Raw genomic sequence first — 18,938 nt, 5'->3', positions numbered from 1 at the left:
GAGCACATCCTTTGCTGCCCAGTGCTGCTCCAGCAGCCAACCCTTCCCAGCAAATAGGTTCCCTCTCCACAGATGTGATGTGTTTCTCCCTTTGGAGCTGCTTGCTCAGCCCCTTTCCTTGGCATGTTTGCTCTGGTTCCCTGACCTGCACTCGCAGATCAGCATCCTCCCACTCCCTCCTTTGCCCCCGCATCTCCAGGAGCTTGCAGTATTTGAACAAGAACTCAATTAATTTTCATTATCAGTGGCTGTAATTAAATGTGAGGAATGTGTTTTCCTCCACTTCTTCCCAGTTTCTCCTCCTTCTTGTTCCTGTCTCCCTGCCCCACTCCCTCTCTACTATTGCATTGGGTCTTGCAGATTTTGGAAATTCAGATCCATCTGCTTCATGCCGATGGGAAGATACCATATCGCAGGCAAGGCAGGCAGCGCCCTCAGAGCTGTGGCGTTAATTAATGGTAATCCCTTAATCACAGGGTTACGCCAGAGACCTCATTGTCCAGTTTGTCCTCTCCTGAGCAACATCAGGCCAGTAACAGCAAAATTGCCTGCCCAGCACCCAGTGAGGCACCAGAGGTGATTTTCCCTCTGATTGCATGTATTTGAATAACTAGGTATTATAATGCATTTATAATGCACCCCCCCCCCCCCTTGCCGCAAACACAACAAAATATTCTAAAATGTTAAGGGGAATCAGTGGTAGAGTTTGCTAGGGCACGTTTTCTTCCTTCCTGCCCTTCCCCCTGGCATCCACATTTTTATTCAGAGAGGAGACTGAGTGCCGAAAAGCCCCATTTCACTTGGACAACTTATCATGTTTGATCTGGAATTGTCCTGAGCGCTTTCATCCAGTCGATCAAAACTGTTCAGCTCTCAGCTACCCAACAGAAAAATATCTTTTTTTTTTTTTTTTTTTTTTTTTTTTTTTTTTTTTTTTTTTTTGTGCGTGTCAGTTCTTCAACAGCAACAAGAAGTAAGTGGAGAAAACATCGAGATCACATAACTCCCACAGAAAATTGCATTTTGGTGAAAAAAAGACATTTTTTTCCCCCTGAGTGATAGTTTGAATTAGCAAAAGCTACTGAGTAGCCCTGCCTCTGGTATTTGTATTTCCTTCCAGGGAAGCACCTGGGCTCATGTAGCACAACTGGGCTGCCAGCATTAAGGTCACCACAACCCCACTTCCCCTCCTGTTTCCCATCAGCACATGCTGAGCTTTCAAAGGCACTAACCCAAAAGGAATGGCAATGTTTTGATGGCCTACATTTAGTCTGAGTCACTTCTGCTGTGCCTTTCTTCCCATTAGCTCCATTTGTGTTACGTTGCCTGGCTTTGTGTTTCCCACTGTGGCTCAGCCTTGGGTTGAGGCCAGCCCGGAGAGCATCCGAGCCCCATAAGGAGCCTGTTGGTGTTTTCTGCTGGCTGGTCTCCAGGGGTGGATGTTACTCCTGGATCGCATTGATCCAGATATTCAGAAGGCCAGGAGATCTGCCTAGGATGGATCCTCACAGAAGAGATGTTGGCAAGAAGTGTCTTGGTCTGTGTGTTGCAACAGCTGTAACCCTTCATATGGAAGGGAAAATAGTGGAGGAGCAGAGGTGCTGTGGTATGTGCTGATGCAGCATGTGTGGTAGCTGTGATGTGGATAAAACCTTCGCTGTCTTTTGCCTTAGTTTTGTATTACTTTGGATGGGTGAACCGGAAAGGGAAAGAAATGAAAGAGGAGTCACAGATGCATAAAAATGAGAGATGGAAAGGACCTGGGTCACCCACTCAATACTTTCCTGCCGCAGGATGATTGTTCCTGGACGGAAAGCTCTGCTCAGAGTTATGGCTGGGAATACATTAACCTTTAAAACAATAGCATTAGAATGTTACATATTTTCTTTAACCCAGGTGCTACATTCCTGGTAAATGTGAAGCGCAGGTTGTGTCTGAGCAGTGCTTCCCCAGGAGATGTTCTGGGGGCTTTTTTTGGGGCAGGAGATCTGAGCCTGCTGCAGCTCAGGTGAAAGCAGCATAAAGCTGGAGCACAGCTGGCCAGCTGTTTTTCTACGGTTTTCACAGTTGTTTTTCTAGCCTTCTGTGTACAATGGCTAAGTGATGCTCTGGAGCCGAATTGCAGGGGTCCTGGGTAATTTCATCTCCTGCTTCTCTGGCTGTTTCCTGGAGGGGAATGACAGAGAAATCTTTCTTCATCTCTTCTCGTTTCAAAGCAGGACGTAAAACATCAAGGGAATGCATCTCCTTGAGTTTTGTCGGTGCCCAGGAAGGCACTTCAATAGTGGTGATTTGCCTATGGCTTTCAAAGTGACACTTTTAAATTTCTATCAGCATTTCTGCCTGTGCTTCACGTGCAAGGAAATGGGAACACTGAATGAGAGGAGCTCTGTCTGGTGCCTTGTCTACCAAGCATTGCTGCTGCCCTTCCTGACTCCTGCCTCCGACTTTAGGGGCTGAGATGGAAGTGACCCCACTGTTGTCGGCTCTTACGTGTTACTTGGTTGCCGCTATTTTTTTGCTTCCCATTTGGACTGTTGTCTGCTGCTTTTCCAAGCTGTTCAGCAAGATGCCACACAAAGACACAGAGAGATGTATTGTTATTATTGGTGGTTGTTGTTCCAAAGCCTTTATTGATTTCTCTGAAAGAAATAATAACAATGTGCAGGAGGTGTCCAGCTAACAAAAGAGGTCCTGCAGTACTCATCTTGAATTAAATATATAGAAGCAGAATCCAACTGGGATATTGACAGGCAAATACAAAGTGTTGCGATTCAGCATTGTGCTGGAGTGAAAGCGGGACTTTGCCTTGCCACAGCCCGCCTTGGTGAGGAGAGACAGCATTGTCCTACCCCACAGCTTGGCAAGAAACATGTCCAGAATGCCTTCACCTGAGGCCAAAAATAAGCATGTCATCAGCAGGAGGGAGCTGTCACCAGAAACTCATTTTGCCGTAATCTGTGGGGAACTGAGATGCCCTCATTGGAGCAGGAGTGGGATTTGAGCCCATCCCTTTGTAATGCAAAAAGGTAACTCAGTCACTGTCATATTTGGTCTTGACCTGTGTGAGCAGATTGGTTTCTGCAGACAGTTTCTGATGACCCTTTTTTGCTTGACTGGGATTTTGGTGTACGTCAGCTCAGCACAAAGGAAGGGAAGCAAAGAGTAAGCCTGTTCCTCATGGCTGGTCTTCTCTTCTCACCAGCTTAACTTACCAGCTCGATGGGCTGAAGTGGCCCAAGTAGGGAAGGATGTGTGGAACCAGATCTGACATGGCAACCGCCCTGAACTTCATCCTCTTTAAGTCATTTCTAACAGGGATCTGCAAAGGTTCACTCTCCCTTTTCTACCCTCAATTTCACATTTTCTCCTGTGTGGATGTAACTTACAAGATAGAGCATTTGCTGTGGTTCCACCTTGGGAACAGGAGTGACCTGAAATGATATGAAAAGTCATTGCGTTCCTTATGGGTCTGTTGCCTGATTCTGTCTGTAGCAACACTGAGAAATTCACACAAGGTTCAGGTAATCCTGTAATGTCAGAATTTGTCTCTCCCTTGACTTTACAAGGAATTCCTGAGCATAATACTGAATCACAACCATATCGCTGCTCTTAAATCATTTCCTCTAGCAAAACATCACTCCATAGAGGAAGTCCTTTCAGTGGAGACAAAAATGAAAGCATTTATCGGTTTGAAAAGATCCCTCTGTGTGCCAGAATCAGTGAGAGAGAATGGAAGTGTTAGTGCCTCTGGCGATGCTGTCGTGGGGCTGTTTGTCATCCCAGCACAAGAAGAAGCTGAGCACACACAAATATTAAACTAATATTTTTGGTGCTTGGTGAGTTTTGATCATCAGTTCCTGGTGCCCGAGGCAGCAAACAGGAATGAGACGCGGTATCCTTAAGCTTTGCATTCATGGCTGAATTGACCCTCCTTTTATATTTGTTTATAAGTATGTATGACTCTTATTATTGCTATTTATCTCTAGTGTGAGAGAGATGCTAAGTATAGGCGGTAGCAGTACTCACCCAAGACTGCCTAGTCAGGAAGCAGAAGAAGAAAATAAACCAGTTTTGGTCCTCAAGATGCTGCCTACACTGAAGAGATGATGTGGCAATTTTCTGATCAAATGTGAATGGAGAGACAGCTGAGGTTGTGTGGGAATCCTCATCTTCTAGATCTCCCTGTTTCAGTGTTGAAATCCTTCTTATGTAGATATAGGGCAAAAAAAAAAAAAGAAACTGAAGCTAGTTAATCCTCAGAATGTCAGCTAGAGCTGAGGCTTCTGCCCAACATGGGGTGGAAGCCTGTCCTCCCTCTAGACCTGCTCTCAATTAGTCCCCTCAGACTTGACTTGGAGGAGACAGGGCATTTTTCTTGGACGAAGGCAGAGGAAAATAACAGAGGCTGTCAACCCCATCACCCTTCTGAACAGCCAAGACCACCCCTTGCGCTCCAAATAGCCATGCTGTTGGCTGAGGTGTACTTTGTGGAGAGTGTACCAATTATGTGGGCTTTTTCACCATCGAGGAGTGGTGTGACCTGTTGTTTTCTTGAGTGAGCAGTGAAGAGGCTGAGACGTATGGGAGGTGACAGCATCTCAAGGAAACTGCAGTTAACCCAAAGTTAAACTTAACTCCTTGAGAACATTGTATCCCAGGGAGGTGGTGGAGTCACCGATCCTGGAGTGTTCAAGGAACGTTTAGACGTTGTGGTGAGGGACATGGTTTAGTGAGAACTGTTGGTGATAGGAGGACAGTTGGACTGAATGGTCTTGTAGGTCTTTTACCACCTTGGTGATTCTATGATAGGGAGCTAATGTTGAGTGTTATATATGGTGGGCAGGATGCGAGAAAGGGCACCCTCCCAGCTTGGTGCATGTAGCCCCGTGGAGGGAGCTTCTCCAGCGTCAAGCAAGTTCTCAAGGTACTTGGTATGCGGAGCCTGGGACAGAAAGGAGCTGAATGATAAGGAGGAGAAAGGACAAGAAGTTCTGTTTCTCTCTCTCTTCTAGCCATCTTTGAGGGTGACTCATCCTCCCCAAATTCCTGGCAGTTTCTCTCGGTGACCAGCAGCTCTATCATGCCTCGCTGACTCATAACTGCTGGAAGCTTCTCTGGGTTCAGAGTAGGAAAATGTTTTGCCTTGGCTTTGATCTCACATGAAGTTGTTTTCTAGGGGCAAGGGGCAGCCCAGTAGAGGGAGGGACAGCAGCAAGAAAAGCTGTAGGGAGAGCGAGATAAAGGCAAAGGAAAAGGAGGAAAAACCCAAGAAAGAAAATGCATATTTGGATTCTGAGTGACAGGGGAAAGTATTTAGCTGATCTGAAGCTAAACAAACGAACAGCTTGATGAATGATGCAAACCTATACGCTGTGGTTGATTTCTTATTGCAGCGGTGATATTAGTAATAAAATTAATACCAGTAGTTAGCTAGGCCTAATAACTGTACAGATCGGACTGGATTAGATTGATATTACTTCTAATAATCTGCTATTGTTGCTGTTGCATGGTAGGAAGAGATGGATACAGTGCCTTTTCATTAAAACAAGGTCCCAGCACTTTTATTCACACATAGACATAGCTGGAGATGACTAGTGTGTACCCCAGCAATTAAATCTGTCCTGAAGGCTCTTTCTAAATGAAAAGAAAGAGAATCCCTCGCTTTCTTGAAGCTGTTTCTGGAATAGTTAAGCAGCATAACTCAACGGTCATATCATTGTGTGAGTTTGCTGTGCTGACCTTGGCTCTTGTTGACTTGTGCATGCACTTCCAAGCTGCTATCCCAGAGAAACCAGCCACGTGCTCATAGCAGGTAGCATCCAGGGGGCTGGGTGGTGGCAGTCCCTGCATTGTGACAGTGAAGAGAGGGGACCTGGGGAGGATCTGGTTGAGTTTTCAGGGAGGAGCTTCCCTTATAGCTCTGCTGGGGAGCATACACTGAGAGGTTTGCATACACTGCTGGTTTGGGGAGGTAGCTATTGGAGCAGCAGCACAGTTTCCTGCCCTGAGAGCATCCAGGAACTGTGGAGAATCCTGGGGAATGCTTCCTTTTGGAACATCACCGCAAAAAAAAACCAAAAAAACAAAAAAACAAAACAACAAAACAAAAAAAAACCCTAGCCACGCTGCCACCCTTCATGCTCCTAAATGCCAGCAGCTTCAGGTTCTGATTGTGCAAAAGCTTCTGAACGGAATCTGCAGTAATTTTTGAAGTTCTGACACTGGGTTTCCTGCTGGAGCATCCCCAGAGCCCTCTGGGTACTCCTGTTGGGAGCTGGTCATGGAAGCACTACCTTTCATGAGCTGGTTCAGGCTGTGGGTCACTGTGTCCCAGCCCAGCTTGCCCAGCAACTCGCCTCAGCAGCCTGCCCATTCAGCTCGTGGCCCCAAAAAATGTGCCTCCGCAAAAACAACAGCTTAGAGAAAACAGCGTCTTTAGAAGCAAAAGACTCACCGGGTTTTATTGAATTTGTTCCAAGCAGTTCTACATTCAATCACCCAGAAACTGTCTCCCTGCAGGCAACAATATCTCTTACTAACGAGTATTTGCTGTTTGAAATAGCCTGTCTTGTACTTCACAAGTTCTTCTCTGCACCTGCCCTGTGCTGGGGCTCCTCCCTGCCTCTCAGAAACAAGGCTGGAGCTCTGCTTGCACGTGGATGTGGGGCTGTTGCAGACAGCCTTGTCTTGCACAATGCCAGCTGGCAGACAGAGTGGGTGCTAACGCTGCTGCTGAACCACATGTACCCCCTTTCCACCTGTGCCCCATGCAGCATCTCCTCAACGTGTGTCTTGCATTCATCTGCGAGACTTCATTACCAAGGCTGCTCTGGTGAGCAGAAAGAAGGGAGCGGGGGAGGAAAGCGCACAGGGTACAAATACCCCAAAGCATCACCTGGCTTTGCCCAGCCTTGCAAAGGTGGGTGCAGGCTGCTCAGAAAGCATCTCAATGGTCATCCAGCCCTGAGACCCCAGGGGGGGAATATCCAACATATGAATGGGGGCGAGCACCTCCTCCCATGCACCCACCTCTGTTGCTTGGTGGCTGCCGCTTTGTGGTGCATCCAGCCTATAAATAAAAAGTCAGATGGTTGACAACAGCATTTGTTACTGGCTGAAAAGGCCACTGGGAAGAAGGGATGGGAGAGGGACGGAAAAGAAAGGAGAAAGCAAGAAGGAGAAGCACCCTGCTGTGGTCCCCAGAAGCGATAAGTGCATCCTGTGCCAGGCAGGCATCACCCAAGCGAATTGCTGAGGGTTCCCTGTGATGCTGGAGCATAAAATTGCCTTTTTCTTCCCCACCTGACTCCCTGCTGATCTCCTTGGGTCTTTCCTTTCCCCTCTAGCGTGGACTGGGCTCTGTGCACTCTTCAAAGTCTAACCACACGTGTTTTCTGTGCTTCTGGAGTCTGATTGAGATGAATTTACCAGACCAGAGCCTTATCTTGCATAAACAACTCCACCGAAGCTGCTGAATTTAATAACATTGGGAGGTGGTAGCTGTTCCTTGTTGGGCATCTTGGGGAGAGTATGGCTGGTGTCTTTATCCCAAATGCATGGGAGCACCAGTTCCACACTAAGCTTTTCTTGGTGCTGCTCTTACCACCCTATGTATCAGATTTGCCTGTGCCTTCCCTTCTCTGCAGTCCTTAGTCCTCACCTAGCCGTGTCCTATCTGTAGAGCCCTCCTTAGGGTGGGTGGGAGGTGGCTGTTCCCATATGGCCACTCCCGTATGGCCCTGGTGCCATGAGTGCATGCTGGACATGGCCACTGTTGGGACAGAGCACCTCCAGCACCCAGCTGCCCTAATGGAGTGTGTCAGGAGGGACTGAGGAGCTCTGCAGACTGTGTGACAGATGGAGAGAAGCGCAGACCCAGAGCTCTGCACACTGCTTCTTCTTAAAATGCCAGCAATGTCTTGTCGTTATCATCTAATGCCCTCTAATGGGTCCATTAAACAGCTCTGGCTTCACTTGTGATCAGACTGTACCACCTTTGCTTGCTGCTGGGTTCTATCCCCAGCCCCCTGTGTGTGCCTGCACCTAACCCTCTGCTAACCTGCTGGAGGAACAGGGAGCAGGGTGAACCAAAATCGACAGCTTTTCACCCAGTACTTGGCTGGCTTTCTCAGGAGTTTGGGGAAATTTTTAATAGTGCTGACTATTGATAATATGTCACTGGGAATTTGCTTAGATCTTCATGGCACAAGTGCTAAAAATACAAGGTCCTGTTCCCCAGAGTGTTGGGGAACGTGGAGTGAAAGCAAACTCTGTGAGGTGGTGAGGGCATGGGGAGATGGGGAGATGCTGGGTCAAGAAGGGGGTTAGCATGGGGCTGGGTGAGGCCAACCAAGAAGGGGGTTAGCATGGGGCTGGGTGAGGCTTCTGGAGGGCCCAAAGAAGAGAAGGGAGAAAAATGGGGGCTTGCTGCAAGCTCAGGGTCTGTGCTAAGGGGCAAATGGAGCATCACATTTTTGGGATCTACCACTGGACCTTGGGATAAGTTATCCTCTTTTTTCCCAGGAGATGGGCAGAGCAGGGCTCTGTGAAATCAGTGGGGAATGCTGATTTTGGGTGGTGACAGGAAGGCTAAAGGCAGGTGTAGATGAGAGGTGGTGATATGCATGCACCGGTTCGTGGGATATTTGTAGCAAGAGACAATGACAGAAAGAGCCCTTGAGGCAACACAGCCCGCTCTGGAAACTTAGCAAGCGCTTTGCCATGCGATGTGTCAGCTCCGTTCCTAATGACCTCCGCCATGGCAGGCGGGCCTTCGTCTTCTCCTTCTCGTGCTGGGCTGTGTGCTTCTGGAGGTTTGTTTCCTTTGTGCTGAGCCGCTGTAATGTCACGCCAAGCTGCTAAGCCCAGCTGCAGCTCTGACAGATGATGTACCAGTTCCCTCTGCTTTGGAGCTGACATTTTCACGAGCGTTAAACGCGCTCACTTACACATTCTAAAAGGGAAACGAAGCCTCTGCTCTCTTCTTTTTCTTTTTTTCTTCCTTCCAGTTTGGCTTCATTTTGGAGTTGATGAAATATGCTAGGTTAATGGCCCTGGAACCTGGAGCCCTCTACCTGCTGACGAGGGATGCCCACCAGCAGCATCATTCTTTGTGGTGGGGTCATATGGGGAGAAATGGTCTCACAGGGCATTGGACTCGGAGCCCAGTTCTCTGGATGGGGAAAAAGACAGGAAGAAATCTGAAAGTGTCATCCCCTACTGATGTTCTGGGCACTTTTGAGCTGTGGTGGAAGAAGCCAGGGTGGATTTTTCCTTCTACATTAATGGAAGTAGGATCAGGCTATTTGTCTTTGAGGAAATGCCAAGAAAAGGTTGATCGTGTTTGGAAGAGGCAAAAAGGCACAAGAAATAGTGCTTCCTGCTGCCTTTTCTCCTGCCCTGAGGCAGGGGAGCAGATCTGATGACCCCCATGCCCTGCATCCCTGTACATCCTTTCCTCTGCTGGAACTGATGCGACCTCAGGCTCCACACTGGGTCTTGTGCTGGAGGAGTCTTTGGGGTCTGTGGACATCAGGTCAGTCTAATATTAGACTGGGTGCGTTACAGATCCTTTTTGTTGTATTTTAGCGTTTGTAGGAAATACATTTGTTTGGGAGATCTGAACAGAAGTGGCAACAGATGCACTGGGTAATAAAAACGTGAAAGCCGCTGTTGTGCTTTCAGGAGGGGAACAGAGAGGAGAAAAACTGCAGGCAGCAGAGATAAACACATGCGGAATTACGGAAAGGTGACATTTAATAGTTCACTGATCACGTTCTCATTTCCAAGGTACGCTACCCCTAGCACCACATTAAATATAGCATCTCTTTACTTGGTGCCCACCAGCAGCAACAAATCGGGTTGGCTGAGTGTGTGGCATGGGTCCAATCCTGCTGCCCTGCGTCCACCTGGGTCCACTCCTAAACCATCACCCGTGAACCTGCTGCTCCTCCTGCCCCACTGGGGCTCACTCTGTTCTGATGGTTTGCGTGAGACGGGATGGAGGAGAGGAATAATGCTTTAACGCAAATATGTCGGGCAACATTTGCAACATTTGCCCAGAGGATGTTCGTTCCCTGTACTGCTATTTTGGTGGTGGCTCTTTGCAATGATTAATTTAAAGTGCCAGCATTGGGAATCATGGGAACGTATGAGAAACTTGGTTTTTCTTTTAAAATAGAAGTAAGTTTCTTTCCTGATGCTGCAAAGAAACCTTGGAAAGGTCATCCTTAAAGGCACGCAGATCCCCCTTTGCTTCTTATCCAATCTCCGACTTTCCCTTTGCTTTCTTAATTTGGAGAAACCCTCTCGTCGGGAGTGCACCATATGGCTGCGGTTCCCCGGAATGGAAAAGCCTATGTCATCCAACCTTTTGCAGCAGATGTCCCCATTCCCCGCAGCCAGGGTGCTCCATACCATCACGCATGTCATGCTGAGAGCTCACTTTCCTGGTGCTCCAGGAGCCATCCTTTGGGTCTCAACTCCCATGGGCTTATCGTTGCCAAATCCCTTACAAATGTTCTCCATCACCTTGTTTTAACTGGTGGGTGAGATACTCTCCAGTTTGTTGTTTAGACATCTGGGTGGTGTGCCTCTTGCCAGCTGTGCATCATCTTGGGGCTGCTTGTGAGCACCCATGGGTGGCAAGCCCTTGTGCAGACACCCAGCCTGCAGCGAGCGGAGGGCTCGCCATTATTTACCGGGAAAGGATAAGCTACGGCATTTATATAAAACATATTAATAATTTCGCCCTTTCCCTCCACATTTCCCAAATTGATTTTTGAACTGCTAGCAGTCGTATTGCAATAAATATAGTTGAAATCCATTGCACATAATGGTTTATAAATTGTGAGTCATAATTCAGCAGGAGCCCTGGGTTCGGGTTGCTGGCCGCCGCTGGTGCGCTCCCGTGCGCGCTTTCCTTCCTCCAGCCCCTGAGCCTGCACAACTCTCCAGCGGAGTAATAAAATGGGAATAATAGAAGCTCAGCTAACTACATTTCACTTGTCAGTTTGAAGATTTCATGCTGTGCGTTAAGTTCTTGCAAATAGTGTGCGTTAAAAAAACAAAACTAACCCCCAGCTCCCTGCTACCAGCTCCAATTTCCCACTACCAACAGAAGTGTCTCTCTATCACCACCTGAAAACAGCCCCACGTGGCATCGGGAATGAGGTGCTGGTCCCCCCACCCCCTTGAAGTATGGCGAAGGATTTGGGCAGAAGGAGCATCTGCCAGCAGGGCAGAAGATGCAGAAAGCCTCAGGTCATGTTTGCACATCCAAGCAAGGTGACTTTCCCTGCAGCCCAGGGTTACGCGTCCCTTCTCCTTCCCCAAAATGCAGCAGCAAAGCCATAGAAAAATCCCCCTTGGGCAAAGAGAGGGAGCCAGAGCTCGGGGCTGCGGCCAGGCAGGAAAATCCATACCTGCTGCAGATTTATTATCTGTCGCGCAAGATGCAGCACAGATATTTTTAAAACGTGGGCCCATTAAACTCTGCAAGTGGCTGGCTCACCTACTATTTTAACAATGTGTTGTGACACCAGCTCTTTCATGGGTATTCCTCCTGGACTTGTTAACTCTAAGCTGTCGCATCCCATTTTGAGGGAGGAAAATGCCATTGAGGTGACCACACTGGTCACACCAAAATGGTTTAATGAGTTTTTACTGGGGCCCAAGTCCAGAGGTTTGGAGGGGAGATAATGGATGACTTAGGAATGGTGGATGGGTGATGTTCTTCATCTCCGTGAAGAAGCCTTCCCGCAGCCAGAGAAGCCCTCCAGTATGGAGCATGAGGCATCCCAGCAAAAAGAACCCAAAACGAGCTGGGTTTGGAGGCAAAGGATGATGGCACTTAGCCCTCTGCAGTGCCCTCATGGGGGTGGTGTAGGGGATGGAGTGGATACAGACTTACGGACAAGAGCCTGCTGCCAAAGAGAGGCATCTCAGAGCCCAAACACGATCAACTGGTCACCAAGGGATGGGTAATGTGGCTCCTATAGAATGGCTGCGAGGGTGAGTGCACAGCACAGGCAACTTGCCCACACATTTCCGGGGTTGCATTGAGAACGACATAAAATGAAGGGCTTGGTGCCAGGGCAAATTCCTCTGTTGGGTCTGAATGGCTCACATTGCCACTGATGCTGGAAAGAGTTTCTGTTTTCCTATGCTATTCTTACGCTATGCTCCTGGCCAGCATAGCTGTGCAAGCACCTTCTGGTTTTCACCTTTAGGAAGGAAAAAGGAAATCTTGGGCCGAATTCCTGGCAGAGCATCCTGCTCGCTCTGTGCCTCGCTCCCTTCTTTATGTTACAACAGCAGCAGATCTGGAAAAATTGCAGAAGTAGCCAAGAAGAATAAACACAACTGCCTGGCAGAGATAATCTGTTGTTAAAACACTCCTACTGCTCTAATTAGAAAGGAAATGAAATTGGGTTTAAACTGCAATTAACCAGGGGACCCCCCCTTATCCTGTCCATCCACCAGTCACTCCCAGCCCTTCTGGACAAATGCGATGGGAGAAAAAAAGCAAACTCCTTCTGTCCCCTGGAGCCCCCTGAGCCCTCAGCCTTACATCCCTCCCAGACATCACCAGGCTGGGAGCCTGGTTTTCCCCTCAGGAGGATGATGTGATGGAGGGTCCTTCACCAGCATGGCAGAAGCCTTTGTGGAGGTTGGGGAGAGGTTGGGGAGAGCATGGCTGGGGAGAGGTTCTGGGTACCCTACCCATGGCCTGAGATTGCCAGGATGCTAACAGCTCTTGAAAGCAGGTGGAATGAGACACTGCCAGTGTTTTTGTTAGTAGTACTATGTTAAAGTAAGATATTGCCATGAGTGGTGGTGGTGTGGACTGCAGGAGCGGTGGGATTTTCAGAAGCACAGAGACACATATGGGGAATGTGAACCCCAAGTCCCAGCAGAAAGACCCTGTCTGAATAGCAGCTTGCATTGCTGGCTTTTCTTCCTGCTGGCTGTTGTGGGTGCATGTACTGAAGTCAATATTTGCATATGCTTGCCCATTTCAATGCTTCTGGTGAATTCCATTGCATCCACCTCACACCGTTGCCCCCAGGCCTGAACACCGAGGGCAGAACCCTTCCACCCAATTTTTCTAAATGTTTCCATCCCTATTCAGACACCGGGGGATGAGTGCATCTGAAAATTTGGCTGCCCTTTCCTGTGCTCCATCCTCCCAGCATCTCCTCTCCACCAGCCTTGCAATCCTTGCGTCTTCCCATGTGAAAGAAGCAGCACCCACGTTTCCACCACATATCGGTACACATTGCAAGGCCACACAAGTGGGGACGATGCCTCTCTGGCTTTGCCTTGGGATCGCATTCCGGTGGCTGCCAGTTCTCTGCCCGGCTGCTGTGACACACTCTGCGCAGACCGCCGCCGATAAATGAGCAAATTGCCGGATGGCTGGGAACGGCGTGCGCTGCGTCCCCTATAATTTGTACTGCCACACAGCTGTTTGTGGAAGTGAAATACAATCAATGGATCAGACCAGAAGGCTCCAATTTAATCTCTGCAAACACTGAAGAGTCAGGATTTTCTCTTGTTACTTTTTTTTCAATGCCACCAAAGCCCCAGCCCATCACGCTCAGACAAAATCTTTGAGCAATTTTCTACCTTTGCACTTTTTATTTGTTTCCTTCCTTTGGATGGAGCTCTCTCTTCATCCAGAGGGTCAGTGAATGTCTCCTGTTATCTGCCTCCAACAGAAATGCTGTTCTGCTGGTTGATGAGCAGCAGTGACCAAGGGTGGCGCATCCATCACCTCATTTACCCAGCCATCCCGCGTCCCTTTGCTGATTTCTGCCTTTTCTTCCTCTCATAACTGCATTATGGCTCTGCTCCCCCTAACTCAAGACCAAGAAACCTCTGCTTGTCCCTGTTGCCCTCGTCTGCCTGGTTAGGGGATGGATTGGGACTGTGCTCTTTGCTCTGAGCACTTCTGAAGTTATCTGGTTCAGTCTGAGTCCAAGGCATAGTGCAGCCAACATTGTGTGTCCCTAAGAAGCCCTGCTCACCTGCAGGCTGCACTCTCCAGCATGTGCAGATGCAGAAAACTCCACCATGGAGCAGCTGTAAGATGGCCAGCCTTCATAAGTCTATGTTCTTCTTGTTTCTGGGTGTTTTCACCCATCACAATGAGTTGGCAGTCCTTTTGTTTTCTTTACTACCACCAGTCAAGTTGATCTCTCGCCGTATGTCTTTGGGCCTGAGCTCGGTACCCAAAGCTGGTCCCAGCACTGGGTTATTTTATGGTGATTTATCCTGATTTGGAGCCCCAAAGAAGTAAGTTTGCTTTTTAGCTGTCTGGATCTTTGCCTTCCCCCATCACTCCTGGGAACCTGGGGTGTCCACATGGGCACCAGGAATGCTCAGCACAGCACAAGGTCAGCCTAGCATTGCAGATGCTGCTGGGTTACAGAGGTAATAATTCATGTCTCTACCAACGGGTCGCAGATGAAATTAATGAATGGCTTCTAAAAATTGTGCAAGTTTCCTTTTATTAATATATTTGGGACTCCTCCTTTGCCCAGTGGGTGTCTGGGCACAATTAGGTCATGCTTATCCAACCTAGAAAACACGAAACATTCCCCATCCCATCACCCCACAGCCCTGGCACTAAGCTGTTATAGAGGGAGAAGGCATCATTCTGGGGGGTTTGAGGAGGTTTTGGATGCTACCAGACTGGGCTGGCTGGGAAGGGAAAATGCAGCTTGTCCTCTTTGAACGTAAAAGCCTTCCTCCCCTCTAAAGAAATAAAAGCCATAGTGAAATGAAGGTAAATGCCAGAGGTTTAAGTACCACGCTGCTGAGTGTGTTTTAAAGGTTACCTTTCAGGGAGTTGAGGAGAGAGCGAGCGACAGAGAGGGAAGGAGCCAGAGCACTTCCCATTGCAAGGGCCACTCCAGTGCTTAATGGATTTTATACCCCTGTCTGCTTCCTCTGACATTATTAAAACTGTTTATTCTTAATTCTCCCTCCCTTCATCTGGGATGGGGAACGAACTGTCACCATGGCAATACCCAGTGTGAATGTGCATGGCCAACTAGGAGCGAGGAGGAAGATTTGGGGTAGTTTTAAAGCAGAAGGGAAGGAGCTGCAGCTGGGCGCAAAGGTGTGTATGCCAGGGACACAAACCTCTCCAGAGCAGGGCTGGGAACTTCCCCTCTGGGCACCACAGCCAGGTGTCAGATGGCCAAAAAGGATGGACTGAATGAAGAGGGATGCACACTACCAGAAAGAGAAGCCCCACTGGCCAGGCACAGCCCGCAGGGCTCTGTGACACGTGCCATGTATGTATGTATTTATGTTTGGGGTTAGCTTTGTTTGCCCTCCCCAGTGTGGTACCCCAGAGATGCGAGGCCTTGCACGGTGCCCGGAGCAATGGCTTAATGCTGAAGGTGCTTGATTAGGACTCTCTTGGGTTGGCTGATAATGCTGCAACAATGAGGGGAACTAAATGAAAGCGAGACAGAGATGGAGATTTAATTGGATAATTCTCACTGAAGCATCTCTGGTTTAACCAGCCAGAACCCCACCTGCATCTTTCCATTAGTTTGCATGTTAACAAGGTCTGCATCCCATCAGGCGGACGGTGGGGTGTGAGGGCCGATTAAAGCTGGCAGCACCACTTCCATTCATTCCCAGGGTGCAAAGCACTGCTGTTCAGTGGGCACCTTGAATCTTGGCATGGATGGCTGTAGGGCCATTGCAAACAGCCTTATTTTGCCTTTTTCCCTGCATCAGACCCACGAGTAATAGCAAGGAGCAGGGTACTGGGAGCAGAATGGAGCAAATGGGACGTCCTAAAACTTTTGGGCTGTTTTACTTTCATCCCATGAATCATCCAAAACAACCTGAATGGAAGGATTCCTTTCTTCCAAGGCTAGGCTGAACACTGGCATTGAGCTGGGTGATAAAGACCTGCAAGAGTCACGGACAAATGCTAAATATATACATATATGCAAGTGATATATATGTGTATTGCTAGCAATTTCTGGCATTATTCCCATCCCAGACAACCTAACCTTCAGTTGGTTGAGCTCTATCCTGCACTGTGAGCTGTGGCTGGTGCAGAAGCAGCCAGGCTGTCCTTGGAAGCAACAAGATGTCCCCCAAGGAAGTTTTGCTCCGAGTGCTTTATTTATGTCCAAGGCCTTTTGCTGCTCTCCGGAGGTTCCTAGAACCCTGCCCTCTGCTCTGACCCTCGGCAAACATGTCCCGAAAGATGTCACTCTGCAGGGAAGCGGGGCATAAATGTGTCTGTCTGAAAGGCCACGGGATCAGGCTGGGGGAAGCAGACATCAGGGAGGTGGAGGAAGGTCTCAGGTTCTGCCAGCTCCAGCATCAATAATGCTCCTAGCAGGGAGCAGAGGCTCAGGGAGGAGCTGAGCTGAGCCCACCCCTGCCACAGGACCCTAGGTCTTGATGTTTTTCATGTTGGGAGAACTTGAATAAGTGCTAGTAGGAGACGGCTGCCCTGCCCTGGGGCAGGAACCATGGGTGCTCTCAGGGAGGAGGACGATGCTGCCCTAGCAGCTCCAGGGCTCAGACTGGAAGGGACCTGTAAAATCCCCTGGGTCTCTGAGCCAGATGGAACTTTCAGCCAGATTTCCTAAGGAAACGAAGCCTATGCGGTCATGCTGTCTGTGTGTGAGTGCCTGTCTGGATGCCAGCACCCATTCCATCCTGGCCAAACCTGCGGCCCAATTTTGGGTGCCTTAGAGACAGCTTGAGGTCTGGGAGGGGACAGGTCCCACAAGTCCCGTGCAAGCTCTGATGAGCAGAGGGACCACACCTGTGTCTCAGTGTGGGCACAACATGGCATCGGGAGCACACTGGCATCAGACACCAGAGACTCATCAACACTGCACTGTATTCATGGGAACCCCTTCGCCAAGCATCATCCCCAGCTCGAGATGACTTTGGCAGTTTGCTGGCTGCAAACCGATGCATCAGGACGCCTGCTGCGAGACCCCAGCCCTCCACCCTGTGCCCTTCCCAGGCCCATCCACAGGCACTGTTGGCAGGTATACGGCAGGAGGAAGCTCTCTTTCCTTCTGAGCACACCGGAGTCACTCAGCAGAGGATGTTTGCAGTGCTGGGCAGTGACACACATTGTTAGCGAGGCCAGGCTGAATCAAGAAAAACAAGTGGGATGACACTTGGCGATCAGTAATTCCTCCCCCTCGCTCATAACTCTGTCAGCCCCTTCAGCCGGATTGTCAAAATACGTTTGTCACAGAACAATTCCTACTCTATTTTTTTTCTTTTTCCTCCCCTTTTTCAGACTCTGGCTGAACTCATCCATTTGGAACAAAACCCAATATTCATTTCCTCTCTAGGCAGTTTATTTTATTATTGGCTCACCTGCTCCCGAGCTTGAAAAGCTATAAGACTAGCTGGGTCTTCAAAATTAAATTCTGTTGGGGTTTTGGTGTTTTTTTTCCTAGTCTCACTTATTCCATGGCTGGAGGTTACTGGCAGGGATCTGAAGATGTACTGGCAAAGGCACTTTCTGTCTGGGATGGGGATGAACAAAACAGGAAGCCTCTGTGAACCAACACCTTTTGAAAGGCTCAGGCTGTTCCAGAGCAGGACAGATGCCTCGATGCCACCTCCATCCCCATTCTTCCTGCCTCCAGCATCAGTTACATGCTCAGGAACTGTCTTTCCAGTGGGAAACCCATTGAGATGTTGCTGTCTGTCACCGCTGCTCGCATCCCTGTGAGCGCTACGGGCGGTGCAGGAGCCAGGAGCTGACCTCATCGCTTCTCAGCAGGAAATGGGCTGCCAGCAACTGGTGTTCTCGCTGACCTCATGCCGTGGGACCTGCATCCCGTCTCACCTGGAAATGCCAGCTGTCAGACAAAGCTGCATTCACAAGCTGCACTGGGGAGCTTGTTCCTTTGGGCTGCGATGCCTTGGTCCTGCAGGAGAACCCCAAGCATCCCCAGCATGACGGATGGATCCAGACCTGCCCAGAAGCCATGCGCTGGAACAAGAAAAGCAATCACAGCTGAAAATGAGAGGAAGGGGAAGTGTGAAGCAAACCTGGTGGGTGCCAGACAGACATCCCCCAAGGTGCCTCCCACCCAGCCCTAGGATGGCAGAAGTGGCATGGTGGGAGAATCGAAGGGCATGGTTTAATTCTTTTAGGGGCAGAAGGAAGCAATTTTCTCACTGAGAGCACCTGGAGGGCGCAGCTGATGGATAGGACTCTTCCACCCGCCACGGGCTGAGCACGAAAAGCTCAGGAGGGATTTTTCCTGGGCTGCTCCATTAACACAAACAGACAGCAATGCTAGCTGCTGACACTGGGGTTAATTAAATCCATCTCTCCATCAATTCTTATTCAACTATTATCGATGGTCATTAGATCAGTGACAAAGTGACAAGCAAACCGTAATAGACTCATCTTAACCCTTGTGGTGCTGGAGGAAGGCAGTGGGACCAGGTATGTGTGTGGGTTGCTCTTGGAGCATTGCAGCTCTGCTAGAAGCAGCCCCCTTGCTGCCACAGATCTTCCATAGCTCACATGTGAGCCCACACTGGTTCAAAGGATGTCTGGGCACAGGGCCTCCTCCCAGGGCTCATTAGTTTGGGACTTCTGAGCCATCTTTGCCTTCCTATGGATTTATAACTCAATGGGAAAATCCACTGGGGAAAGTGCTAATAAGAATTTGGGAAATGTGTGCTGGCAACTCCTTGAGCCCCCACCTTTAGTTTCTCCCCATGCTGAGCGGTATTCGTGTCCTGCAGGCTCCCTCTGTTCCAGGAGACTCACAGGGAAAGCTGTCTGGCTCCCTCTCCCCCCAGTTAACAGCAGAAATGGGAACTGAAGTCTGCCGAGGGGCTGCAATACATTTTCACGCCTCCACTGCTACAGCCCTCAAGATGAGGTCCAGCTGCTGCAAGGTCAC

This window comes from Numida meleagris, chromosome 5 (genome assembly GCF_002078875.1).
Source record: "Numida meleagris isolate 19003 breed g44 Domestic line chromosome 5, NumMel1.0, whole genome shotgun sequence".
NCBI classification, from domain to species: domain Eukaryota; kingdom Metazoa; phylum Chordata; class Aves; order Galliformes; family Numididae; genus Numida; species Numida meleagris.
The sequence above is the reverse complement of the archived record's forward strand: the minus strand, read 5'-3'. Positions refer to the sequence as shown.